This window comes from Nelumbo lutea, chromosome 6 (assembly GCF_056320005.1).
Source record: "Nelumbo lutea isolate HS-2025 chromosome 6, American lotus-T2T, whole genome shotgun sequence".
Classification (NCBI taxonomy): Eukaryota; Viridiplantae; Streptophyta; class Magnoliopsida; order Proteales; family Nelumbonaceae; genus Nelumbo; species Nelumbo lutea.
The window spans coordinates 70,058,999-70,071,817 of NC_142689.1; the positions used below are offsets into that span (position 1 = coordinate 70,058,999).

General features: G+C 39.6%; 1 protein-coding gene across 3 annotated transcripts in view; it reads right to left on the reverse strand.

Annotated features, from left to right (window-relative positions):
- MLH3 (MUTL protein homolog 3) overlaps positions 1-12,819 on the reverse strand; it is a 91,831-nt gene that overhangs the window by 76,954 nt on the left and 2,058 nt on the right. The gene's annotated exons all lie outside the window — the stretch shown is intronic.

The following is a 12,819-nucleotide window of genomic DNA, read 5'->3' on the forward strand; positions in this document are numbered from 1 at the left end:
TCTCCCCATAAACGAATAGGCACATTGGATTTAAACATGATGCTTTTGGCCACCTCCAATATGTGTCTATTCTTCCTCTCAGCAACCCCATTCTGCTATGGTGTATGAGGACAAGTACTTTGGTGGATAATCCCATGGTCAAGCAAATAGAAGGCTAATTGGTTGGCAAAGTCTTCTTTCACATTATCGAATCAGAAGATTTTGATTTTGACCCCAAATTGGGTTAAAATCATCTGATGAAAGATCCGGGTCAAAGTAGGAACCTCATCTCGAGAACGCATAAGGTAGCCCCCCCATAGAAGTGATGTGATAAGGACCCCAAACATCGTTGCACAATATCAAAAGGATTATTACTTCTTTTATTACTCAATGAATAAGATGTTCTACAATGCTTTGCAAGCTCACAACTCTTACATCTCAAATTGGACATTTGAACAAACTCAAATAAATCATGAAACAAACTCTTCAAAGACCGAAAAGATAAATGACCCAACCGATTATGCCAAAGCATAACCTAACTAACAGACTGAGAAACAAAAGACTTCTTATCTTCACTATCTTCCCAATGTGAACTCTCTCCGAGCAGATAGATCCCATTCATCTCACAGCCAGTCCCAATCACCTTCCTTGTCTCCAAGTCTTGAAAAACACATCGGTCAGGGAAAAAGGTTATTGAACAGTTCTGATGTTTTGTAATGCTACTGGCTGAAAGAAAATTAATATTAAGCTTAGGAACATGCAGAACTGAAGATAAGGATATGGCATTAGACAACTTAATGTCTCCCTTGTCAGAAATGGGAACAAGGGAACCATCAGCAATGGACACCTTATCTCTGCCAAAAGATAAGTGATAGGTAGTGAACAGTGATGGCAAGCCAGTCATATGGTCAGATGCACCTGAGTCTATTACCCAACAATGTTCAGTGTTACCTGGATCTGAAGCATGATAAATTGAGGCCCAAATACCTGAATGAGCAAAAGCTGATGTGGGAGCTGATGGTGGCTGAGATGATTGAGCTGAATTGCCAACTTCCTTTTTCCAACTGAGTCAGGGCAGCCCGGACAGCAGCTAGGGTGTCTAGGGGCGTGCCTTTTGTGCCCGATGAGGCACAATCAGTATTAACAGCCATATTAGCATCACCCCTTTTGTTCCTGAGTTTCGCCGGGACTAAATGAGGGTGCAGCTTCCAACAGGTGTCTTTAGTATGCTTGGGTTTCTTGCAATGTTCACATACTAGATCCCGCTTGTCTTCCTTCTTTATATCCCTCTCCGTATCACCCCCGAACTTAGGTTTGGTTGCTGCCAAGGCTAGTGGGAAGGGCTGATGCTGCATCATAACATTTCTCCTAATCTCTTCACCGTGCACTAAGGATTAGGCTTGTGATAGGGTCACATTGTCTCTTGTCAGTAGTTGTTGTCTCACAATATCATACTCAAGATTCAGACCAGCTAGGAACTCAAAAACCCTATTAGTTTCAACCTGCTTTCTATGAGTCTATGCATCCTTCTGGCTTTCCCACTCAAGTGTTTCTAGGTGGTCAATTTCATGCCACAAAGATTTCAGTGTAGAGAAGTAAATCAAGACTGGTTTCTCTCCTTGCTTAAGGTTGTTAACCTCACATTTCAATTCATAAGCCCTAGCAACATTAAGGGGTTGGGAGTAGGTCTCTTTCATGACATCCCAGATTTCCTTATCTCTTTTCGCCCACAAATAGTTCCAGCTGATATGTGGCTGCATAGAGTTGCACAACCATGTCATAACCAAATAGTTCTCCTGAACCCATTTGGTATAGGTTTGGTCCTCCTTAGATGGTTCTTTCACACCTCCCAACAAGTAGCTCAGTTTTCCCCTACCCCCAATGGCCGATCATGGCCGATTGAGCCCATTCTAGGTAGTTTGATCCATCGAACTTAACTGTTGTAATATGAAAAGTATTCTCAAACATGTTACCAGAATTGCTAGTCCCAAAAACACCTTCCCCTTGACTCTCAAACTCCATTCTTGATCAAGAATTAATAAAAAAAAACTTTTTTAATTACTGTAATAGGAGAAACAACACCCAAAACAATTTATAACAGCCAGCCTAGTTCTTCCAAAAAACACAGAAAACAGAATTCTGAATCCAGTTCAAATTCTGATCTGAAACAAATAACAGTTCTGAATTTTAGGGTTTTCTCTCAAAACCCTAAAGAAAACAAAAAATTCTGAAGCTGCACCTCTCAGACTAAACCAAGATTATCTTTTCTGAATAGAATCACAAGAAAAAACTTACTTTATGAAAAAATCTCTGCCGCCACCTTCTGGTTGATGCAAATCCCTAATCTTGAGGATCCGAAGCTTCTTCTGATTCTTCCTGACTACTGGAACTCTCCCAGACTTCTACAATCTCTTTAGTAGCAGCCGCACACTACCAGTAACCTCCAAGAATCAGCCGATCCTCCTTCTTTGTTGAAAAACTTCCAAACCTAGGTGGTTCTCATGCAGTCGGCCTAATCAGACTAGCATAAGAACTCCTAGGTCGGCTCTGATACCAAGTAACCTCCAAGAATCAGCCGATCCTCCTTCCTTGTTGAAAAACTTCCAAACCTAGGTGGTTCTCATGCAGTCGGCCTAATCAGACTAGCATAAGAGCTCCTAGGTCGGCTCTGATACCAAGTAGTCGATCTAGACTACAATCAGTCTTGAATTAAAAAGAAAAAAGGATGAAAATTTTGAAGAGAAGAAAAAGAGAAGAGAGGAAGAAAAGAAGTACACGAAGAGAGTTTCAGAAAAAGAGAGAGAGTAGGTCATAATTTCTGCCGACCCTCTCCTAGTATTTATAACCATTGGCTAGCTGTAAAAGGGCTGAATTGCACTTATTGCTTACATGGCAAATAGAATAAGAAATAACTAATAATAAAGCTGAAATAACTACCAACTAACACTGTCATATCTAACAGAAATATTGCTGCCATACGAACTTGGTGGGGACCACATCAGTGGGGTCCACATTAGTGTTCTTTACAAGGTTTTTCTGTGGTTTTTGAACGGTTGGAGGAAGGCTTTAAGGAGGTTATAAAAGGGTTCCTACATCATTAAGAAGGTGGGAGCAGTTTCGTCAAGGGTGAGCGGATATTGGAAGTTCAACAAAACGATTCTAGTGAATCTTTTGAAGATTGAAGGGTAGGATATGATTTAGGGGACATGTATGAGGTGCCAATTGGAATGATAGGGGTAGATGGCAGTGTTGTCAGTAGTTCTTACTTTCTTTCTTTTTTTCTTTTTCTTTTTTTTTTTTTTTGTAAATGCTGTTTATAGTTGAAATGTTGAATAACTTCAGAGAATATTATTAACTGGGAAGATGAGAGAAGGGGTGGTACTGTTTCTAAATTTGTCATGGCTCAGGGTAGATCTCCTTTTCATACGCATGTTGTTTCAGAGTCCATAGAAGAGGTTGATAATTACATTTGTATAGAACTCACCCAACGATAGAAAATTCAGATGAAATTGATGAAGATGATAGGGGCAATCAGGAAAATATGGATGATACAACAAAAACTCAAACATAGACCAATGAAAACATATGGCTAAATGAGGTTCCTATAGTGAATAAGAAAATGGATATAAATGTTGTGGTTAAAAAGTTTGGGTTGCAAAAACTTGGGGTTGTGGCTAAATGAGGTTCTTATAGTGAATAAGAAAATGGATATAAATGTTGTGGTTAAAAAGTTTGGGTTGCAAAAACTTGGGGTTGTTCTTTAGAGGTGGAGAAGAATCTGCAAGAAAAATGTTTTTAGAACTAAAAGAAAGAGATATAAATTGAGAGCAACATTGTAAGACTTGGACCATTCACAGAACCAGAAAGGCTGCTAAGTCACCGTCAAATGGTCCAACTGCTGGGTCAACCCAGTGACCCATGATGCCATATTTATAAAATATAAAATTATTATGCATCTTATGACAAATGTATAAGAAGTGATCAGATGGTTTTCGTCTTGGTTTTGATCAATATAGATAATGAAGAGACAAAAATACAATAATGGATAAATGGTAGTGTGTTAATCTATGCAATGGAGGTTACTCATTAAAAATTTAAAAAAAAATAAATCTATGCAATGGATAAGTGACATGTTCAAAACTTCAAATACCATCATTCCCACTTTAAGATCTAAAAAAAGAAAAAGAAAAGCGATCTGGGTGGATAAACCCAACTAGTTTTCAACAATTCCCATGGGTTTCGGCTGGGTCATCAGTTTTTCAGGAATTTGAAATATACATTGTTCTAAAAAAAATCGGAATGGCAACCAGTTCCCATTTTCATGGCCCAACAATCCGGTCTTGTCCAAGTCTTAAAACGTTGGTTGAAAGTTTGAACCCAAGTTGAATTTGAAATGGTGGGCCGTTATTTCAGATATTGATAGTTAAGTCAAAGGTGATTGGAGGGGAGAGGAAGTTTCTGAGAAGATCCTTCTTTAGCAAAGGTGGGTGGCTAATACTCATTAACTTTGATTCGGTAATGGCTATTTATATTGTTAAATGGGTCAATGTTCTATTGGGTTTTGCTTTAGAAGTGGTTTAATTGTGAGTAAACTCTAGCCTTGATTAGGAAAAGGTCATGTTTAAGAATTTTACATCTATCTTGGTGTTCACAAGATTATGTACTTCTAGGCACTTCTAGATTCCATGGGAAATTTGATGAAAAATACAGACTCATAATGCTATGTTATTATGTTGTTTTAATTGACATGTATACAATCACTTCCCCAAAGTCTATAGCAACTACTTCTGTGGTTTTGTCAATATTTTTGTTGTTTTTGGAATGATTAAAAAGGATTCTTGGTCACTTTTGGCCACAATAAGCTTCATAAAAATTTGATCAGACAATTGTTGACAAGATTAGGGTATGGGTCTACTACTGTGATTGGGTCAGATTCCTCCATCCGAATCCAATTTGATTAAAGAAATACTTGCCAAATTCATCTCAAAATTGTTAGACAGTTTTGTATGCCCATAGCTTGTAAATGAATAAAAGTGCATATTTGATTCATGTTCCCTTGGTATGTTTCTGTGTAATACCCTTAAACTGGACACTTAATGAGACTCGTGTTAGTGTAGAATATTCACAGCCAGTGAGTCGGTCTGGGGAGACCTATCCTGACAAGGCTGACACTGTAGTGCCACCAAGTCGGTTGGGGTGACCTATCTCAGCTACCAGGGTGAGACCCTAGGCACATACAGTGTAGGATTAATTGAATCTATGAACTGGACCAGATTTCCAATATTGCCCTGCACCTTTGAGATTGATGGGCAAAACTGGAAAGTTACACCCGACCCCTAGACTCGATTATGATACTGCACTAGGTGTCAGATTGGATTGTCTTTGATATACCACTCAGTGAGATCCTTAGCGGGGGTCAAAACCTGGGTATGTTGGGACAATCTGAGAATTCATCCGAGTGGATGATCATAGTGACAGGATCAGCCCCTTTGTCGGACAAAGGTAATGATCGGGGATGCACTCTCACTGATGGAAACCAAGACTGTAGCCGATTTCAATCGTTGAGATTTGTTTTGCAAAATATATTTTATATATGAGATATAAAAGTATATATATTTTGGTTTCGAAATGATTTGCAAAAGGTTTTAATTCACGGGATCCATATAAACACAGAGTGCAACACTGTTCCTTGCAGCCAAGGGAGAGGTCCTCTCTTGTCGGGCAGTGTATGATCATTATGGGCTGAGAGGTTAAGTATAAGACCATTGAGGATAATACCTGATGGGCTAATCTTGCATCTGCCCACAGTCCCTGGGTGTTACAAGGTGGCTTGGCCCAGGGACCACTTAGGGTAAGTGTTGGGCCCATAGAGCCCATGAGATGGGTTTCAGGGGGTGCACTGTCCATAACAATGTATTCGGCCAGGCCTTGTAACAAAGGCTGGGCCGAACCCATGTGGTTGATGTGTAGATCGATGTTTGGGTCCCACGCCATACAAGGAAGCCCAACTGGGCAGCAATTAGGAAGGTTAAGTGAGCACATAAGCTTAATGGGCCTAAAGCCCATCTCGAACTGGGCTATTTAATTAGTTAATAATGGGGCGAATTCTGAGATGGATTAGCAGATAGGATAGGGTCAACCCTATCCACTCAAAGAGTCCAGATCTGAATGTGATTCAGATCTCATTCAGATCTAGAAACTCTTAATGAGATTAAGAGAAAGCTAATCTAATCTGCAGATAAGATAATGGTTTATCCCTATCACCTAAAGAGAGATCTTATCCAAATATGATTTGTATAAGCAGCTCCTAATTGGATTAGGAGCTGATCTTTTGGGTTAACAAAAGAAGGAGGGGGCGGCAGCCTTTAGAAGACATCACATTCAGATCCTCTTCAGTGCTGAAATCAAGAAGGAAGAATTAAGCATCTTTGCAGAATTCTTTTCTTGCCGCCTACCTGTTCTTGCCGCCCTGTTTGCCAGTTTGATCTCCAGTTGTGGGAGAAGTCAAGATTCGATCTTGACATCAGTTCTTTGAGAAAGAATTGATAGGAAACTGTGCTCACGTGCCATCCAGTTGATTCTTGCGAAGGGTCAAGTTCTTTGGAAGAACACTGCTGATTCTGCTCCACCCTTGGGCGTGAACACCTCCATTGGGAGATACTGTTTCTCCGTATCAGGTATAATCCCTCCCTACTCCTTTTGGTTCAGATCTGGTTCAGTTTATGGTTCAAGAATGATCCTTGAAAATATGATTTTCTAAATAGGGAATGTGATTCCAGTTGAAGGGAGAGAAAATTTTTGAAATTCGCCCCCTTATTCCGCAATCTTTGGGCGTCCATGTGATGAATATCCTATCCCTTAAAAAATATGATTGGAGCTAAGAGTGTCAGATCAAACTTGAACTTTAACAAGCTCCTTAGATCTTTGGGTCTAATTCAAGCCCTACATGCTACAGTCTGTAGAAATAGTTAGTAGCCACGAGTGTGAGGTTCCATACCCACACTAAGGTTCTAGTGTGCATGGTTCCATACCCACACTTAGTTATTTTCTTTAATTCTTTTTAAGTTGGGCCAGCTGGCCTTATCCTAGTTACGATTTGTTTTATTCTAGATAGGATTAGAGTTTGCCTTTTTTTCTAAGTAGGATTAGATTATCTCCTATTCTTGTAAGAAAACTAAACTATATAATGAAGTTTATGGGGCGGCAGAATTATCAACCGAACCCCTTTTCTCCTCTCTTCTCTCTTTTCTTCTCTCCCTCTTCCATTCTTCTCTTTGAAGCCTAGTTCTTTTCTTTTCTTTTTCTAAATTGCAGTAGAACAGAAATCTACTAGCTTTCTTTCAAGTTGGTATCAGAGCAATTGACGAGAAAAAATAGGTTTTTTCATGTAAGCCCGATCTAGTTGGCTACATGAAAATCCATTAGATCAAGATCTCTACAGTAGCTGCCTGGTTCTTGGAGGTTACCGGAGTACTGAAGACTGCCCAAGAAGGTGAAGATTCTTGGAGAATTATCCAGTGACCAAGAAGAATCAGAGATCAGATTTGATCAAGGTAGGGTTTCAAACCAAAGTGGACGATCAGAGTTCTTTTTCTGAGAAAGAGTTCAGATTTGGTCAAGGTTAGGGTTTCAAACCAAAGAAGACGATCAGAGTTCTTTTTACTGAGAATGGTACAACCTTTAAGGTAACTCGATCTTAGAAAGAAGTTATCAAGATTTCTTATATGATCGGAATTCTTTTTCTGAAAAAGGTGCAACCTTTAAGGTAATTTGATCTTAGATAAAATTCTTTTAGCAACAGCATAATGAATCTGAGATCACCTTGCTGTTCTTTGCTGATCTTGACCTAGGTTTCTGGTGTTTTGACTAAAGTTACTGTTTTGAGAAGAAACTGTCGACTGAAATTAAGTTCTGGTTCTTATTCTTTGCTGAGATCAGTTTCTGGATTGTTGTTCTCTATTTTTCTTGGTATTTCAGTAGAAAATTAGTTTTCTTTAGTCTTCTTCTTGGAGTTTTGTGACCTATTTAGTATGGAAAAGGTTGGAAGTGAGGTGAAAACTCAAGGGGAAGGTTTTGGGACTGGTAACATGACTGAAAATTCATTCCAGATTACCACTGTTAGGTTTGATGGAACAAATTACTTGGAATGGGCCCAATAGACGATGATGGCCATTGGGGGTAGAGGAAAATTAGGGTATGTGACCAGAGACAACGAAACCAGCCAAGGAGGATACATCTCATCCAAGATGGGTTCAAGAGAACTACTTGGTGATGACTTCGCTATGCAACTCTATGCAGCCCCACATCAATCGAAACTACCTTTGGGCAAAAACAGCCAAGAAAATCTAGGACAGCATGAAGGAGACTTATTCTCAACCTCTTAATGCGGCTAGACCTTATGAACTAAAGTGTGAAGTAAACAACCTCAAACAAGGGGGGAAGCCAGTCTCAGTGTGTTTTGCTACTCCGAAATCCCTTTGGCATGAAATTGATCACTTGGGAACTATTGAATGGGAAAGCCAGAGGGATGCAGCAACATATAAAAAACTGATTGAAAAAAATAGAGCCTTTGAGTTCCTAGCAGGTCTAAACTCAGATTTTGATATTACAAGACAGCAACTTCTCACTAGGGAGAGTGTGACTCTATCTCAAGCCTACTCATTAGTCCACAGCGAAGAGAGTAGGAGGAAGGTGATGCTATCTTTTCAGCCCACAGAAGTAGCCTTGGTAGCAACAAAATTCAAGGTTTGAGGGGAGAAGGAAAGGGAAGTTAAGAAGGAAGACAAAAGAGATATTTTTTGTGATCATTGCAAGAAGCCCAAACACAGTAGGTACACCTGTTGGAAATTGCATCCTCACCTAATGCCAGTTAGACTTAGAAACAAGAAAGGGAGGGCTAATGTAGCAACTATTACTGACAGTGCATCTTCTTCCAACACAAGGACCACATCTTTGGATGCCTTAGCAGCTGTCCGGGCTGTATCGACACAGCTAGAGAATGAAGTTGGCATTTATGGATTTACATCTCAGTCTTCAGCTGCCACACCTGCTCATTCTACTTCAGCCCTCGCTCATACAAGTACAAGAGCTATCACATGTCATGCTTCTGTCCCAGGTAACACTAGACCTCTCTGGGTAATATATTCAGGTACTTCAGACTATATGACCAGCTTATCTACTTTGTTTAGCACCTATTGTTTATCCTCTGGGAGAGACAAAGTTTCTATTATTGATGGTTCCCTTGTGCTAATTTCTGGCAAGAGAGACATCAGATTGTCTGACGCCATCACCCTATCCTCAGTTTTGCATGTTCCCAAGCTTAGTGCTAACTTGCTTTCAGTTAGTAGTATTATTAAAAATCAAAACTGTTCAGTAACATTTTTCCCTGATCGGTGTGTTTTCAGGATCTGGAAACGAAGAAGGTGATTGGGATTGGCCATGAGATGAATGAGTCTACCTGCTTGAACATTCATAAGGGAAGCAGAGTGAAGTGGGGAAATTGTTTGTTTCTCAGTCTTGAAGTTAAGATTATGCTTTGGCATAAACGCTTATGTCATTTGCCTTTTGGGTCTTTGAAGAGTCTTTTTCCAAAATTATTTGAGTCAGTCGAATTGTCTAGTTTGAAGTGTAAAAGTTGTAAGCTTGCAAAACACAGTAGATCATCTTATCCTTTGAGTAATAAAAGAAACAACCTTCCTTCTGAAATTGTGCATGCCGATGTTTGGGGGCCATATCATACTCCTACCATGGGGGGGTACAGATATTTCTTGTTATCTGTTGATGATTATACCCGTTTCTCATGGGTTTATCTTATGCACTCTCGAGATGAGGTCCCTTCTCTGACCCAGGCTTTCCATCAGATGGTTCTAACCCAGTTTGAAACCAAGATCAAAACTCTTAGATCCAACTTTTTTTTTTATCAAATAACAATTTCATTAAAATTCATTAAATCAACAAAAGAATAATTACAACAAGGAAAATAAACACTCTTATCTTCCAAATACAACTTAAGCCCTCAAGAAAAGAAAAAGGAGAGGAAGAAACAATTAAATTACAACTTAGCCCAAAACATTGAGTCCCTTTCTACCCCTTGTTTAGCTAATCCATCAGCTACAAAATTAGCTGATCTTTTAACTCAACTCATCTTAACTTCCATCTCCCGCAAGAGCCACTTAAATTTCCTCCTCTCATTGTTGTAATTCCATAAGGCATTTTTGTCTTTATTCAACCACCCTATCACCACCTCTGAGTCCCCTTCAATTATGAGTATTTTTATATTCATCACCTTAGCTTTCTGGACTCCTTCCATAACTGCCAAGATCTTAGTTCTAAGGGAGTCACCCACCTCTTAGATCCTATAATGCCAGGGAATTCTTTGCAAAACCCTTAGCATCCTATCTCCTTGATCATGGGGTCATTCATCAGAGCACCTATCCTTGTACACCTCAATAAAACGGGGTTGCTGAGAGAAAAAATAGACATCTTAGAGGTAGACAGAAGCATCATGCTCAACTCTAATGTTCCCATACGCTTCTGGACAGATGCAATTCGTACAGCCGTGAATCTTATTAACAGGGTTCCTTCACAGGTTCTAAACATGCAAACTCCATTCAGTCTTCTATATCTAGATAAGGACTTCTTCACTATTCCCCTCAAAACTTTTGGGTGTACTTGTTTTGTTCAAATCCTTGGACCTCATCATTCCAAGTTTGATCCCAAAGCTACTAAATGTATTTTCCTTGGGTATGCACGAAATCAAAAGGGATATTGTTGTTATGAACCTGTTTCAAGAAAGCGCTTTGTATCCATGGATTTCACTTTTTTTTAGGATATGCCCTACTATTAGGGCTTCTCCTCAAGGGGAGAGTAGTGAGGAAGGGATTTCAGTTTCAACCCCAAAAGTTCCTTTATTTGTCCCAGTTACTAAGGTGGAGAGTTGTGAAGAGGGTTGTCAAAAATGCTAAGAGTTGAGAGTATATCACAGAAAGTGGTGGAAGCAGGTTGATTTTCGTACTCAACAACAATCCCGGTCAATTCCAACATCTTCTACAATCCCAGGTCCAGACACTACTACTGCTCCCACTATTGATCCCACTATTACAGATGCTCAGCCTTCACCGTCAGATGACCTTGATCTTTCAATTGCAATTTGTAAAGGGAAGCAACGTTGCACCTCATCCACTGCCCATTGCATCTCCAAATTCCCTTCCTATAATTGTCTCTCAGAATCTTATAGATCTTACCTAGCATCTACTGCTACTATTTCTATACCCAGAAAGGTGCAAAAAGCCCTTTTGATACCTGAATGGAAAGAAGCAATGCAAGCAGAGATGGATGCTCTTGTTAAGAACAACACATGGAAACTAGTTAACCAGCCTGAAAGGAAGAAACCTGTTGGATGCAGGTGGGTGTTTACTATGAAATATAATGTTGATGGTACTATAGAGAGGTATAAGGCCAGATTGGTTGCAAAGGGATTCACACAAACTTATGGCATAGACTACGCGGAAACCTTTGCACCTGTTGCAAAGATGAACACTATCAAAGTCCTACTATCCATTGCTGCGAACTTCTCATGGCCGCTCTTCCAGCTAGATGTTAAGAATGCTTTCCTCAATAGAGACTTGCACGAGGAGGTATACATGGAGTTACCCTTGGTTTTATAGTATAGAAGCAGAAAAGAAAGTTTGCCTTCTGAAGAAGGCTTTGTATGGGCTGAAACAATCTCCGAGAGCATGGTTTGATAGGTTTAGACTGGCTTTGGACAAATTCAGCTATATACAGGCTCAGTCAGATCACACTCACCTCTTTAAGAAGATAGTTCTTTTCCTGACTCTATTTGCAGTCTATGTAGATGACATTGTGATAACAGGAGTGATATTAGTGAAATTGAAACTCTTAAACAACATCTTCACAAGGAATTTGAAGTGAAGGACCTAAGGGAATTGCACTATTTCCTAGGAATTGAAGTAGCTCGATCTAAGCATGGCATTTTTATCTCTTAAAGGAAGTGTGTTATGGACTTATTGGAAGAAACTGGAAAGTTAGGAATGAAACCTGTTGACACATCTATTGAGCTTAACCATAAAATAAGTGCAGAAAATGGAGAACTTCTTGAGGACAGGGCTATGTACCAAAGGCTGGTTGGGAAACTTCTTCATCTCTGCCTAACTCGATCAGATATTTCTTATGCTATCAGTGTTGTTAGCCTATACATACATTCTCCTAGGACCACCCACCTCCTTGCAGAGAGGATATTTGCCTACTTAAAGAGATGTCCAGGGAGAGGTATACTCTTCAAGAATAGTGGTCACATGAAAATAGAAGTGTATACAGATGCGGGTTGGGCTGGATGTGTTGATGACAGGAGGTCCACCTTTGGATATTGTGCATTTGTGGGAGAAAATCTTGTTTCTTGAAGAAGCAAGAAACAAAATGTTGTTGCTCGCTCTAGTATAGAAGCAGAATATAGATCAATGGCCAATGGTGTTGTAAAAGTGTTATCACTAAGATCCTTACTTAATGAAATGGAAATTGATTATAAGAAGCCTCTGATATTGTATTGCGATAATCAAGCTACAATTAATATTGCCCACAACCCAAATACAATATGACAGGACTAAGCATATCGAGGTAGACAGACATTTTATCCGAGAGCGAGTTGCATCTCAAGAAGTGTCTTCCTTACATTGCCTCAGACATGCAGTTAGCTTATCTCTTCACCAAAGCAATCACAAAAATCAAATTGGAGACAGATTTACACAAGTTGGGCATGACAAATATCTACTCCCAACTTGAGGGGGAGTGTAGAAATAATTAGTAGCCACAAGTGTGAGGTTT